The sequence below is a fragment of the Corapipo altera genome, unplaced genomic scaffold (assembly GCF_003945725.1).
Source record: "Corapipo altera isolate COAL_440 unplaced genomic scaffold, ASM394572v1 130234, whole genome shotgun sequence".
Taxonomy (NCBI): domain Eukaryota; kingdom Metazoa; phylum Chordata; class Aves; order Passeriformes; family Pipridae; genus Corapipo; species Corapipo altera.
Window position 1 is genome coordinate 1 of NW_020887131.1, and position 627 is coordinate 627.

At 64.4% G+C, this 627-nt stretch overlaps 1 long non-coding RNA gene across 1 annotated transcript in view; it reads left to right on the top strand.

Moving 5' to 3' along the window:
- The first annotated feature begins 6 nt into the window (after positions 1-6).
- Positions 7-627, top strand: part of LOC113941477 — a 3,569-nt gene continuing 2,948 nt past the window's right edge. The window contains exon 1 of the long non-coding RNA XR_003525682.1: positions 7-133. This is a non-coding gene — a long non-coding RNA (uncharacterized LOC113941477). The remainder of the gene's footprint in view (positions 134-627) is intronic.

A 627-nucleotide genomic window follows, 5' to 3' on the forward strand; every position in this document is an offset into this window, starting at 1 on the left:
CTCTGGTCGCGTTCCTTCCTCTCCTCCTGCTCTCTGCTGTTTTCCCTCGGATCCGTCACCTCTCTCTGTCTCTCCGGACTCTTCCGATCCTCTCCCGCCCCAGCTGTTTCACTGAGCAGCACGTGGCGACCGGGTGGGTACCGGCGGCAGGACCCCCTTCCCACAGCCCCCGGCAGCTTCCCGCATGGATCCGGGAGCTGGGGAGCTTCCCCTTTGGAGCTGGGGAGCTTCCCTTTGGATCTGGGAGCTGGGGAGCTTCCCCTTTGGAGCTGGGAGCTGGGGAGCTTCCCCTTTGGAGCTGGAGAGCTTCCCTTTGGATCTGGGAGCTGGGGAGCTTCCCTTTGGGTTCAGGAGCTTCCCCCCTGGATCCGGGAGCTGGGGAGCTTTCCCCATGGAGCTGGGGAGATTCCCTTTGGAGCTGGGAGCTGGGGAGTTTCCCGCTTGGATCCGGGAGCTGGGCGGCTTCCCCCCTGGATCCGGGAGCTGGAGAGCTTCCCCTTTGGAGCTGGGAGCTGGGGAGATTCCCCTTTGGGTTCAGGAGCTTCCCCCCTGGATCCGGGAGCTGGGGAGCTTTCCCCATGGAGCTGGGGAGATTCCCTTTGGAGCTGGGAGCTGGGGAGTTTCCCG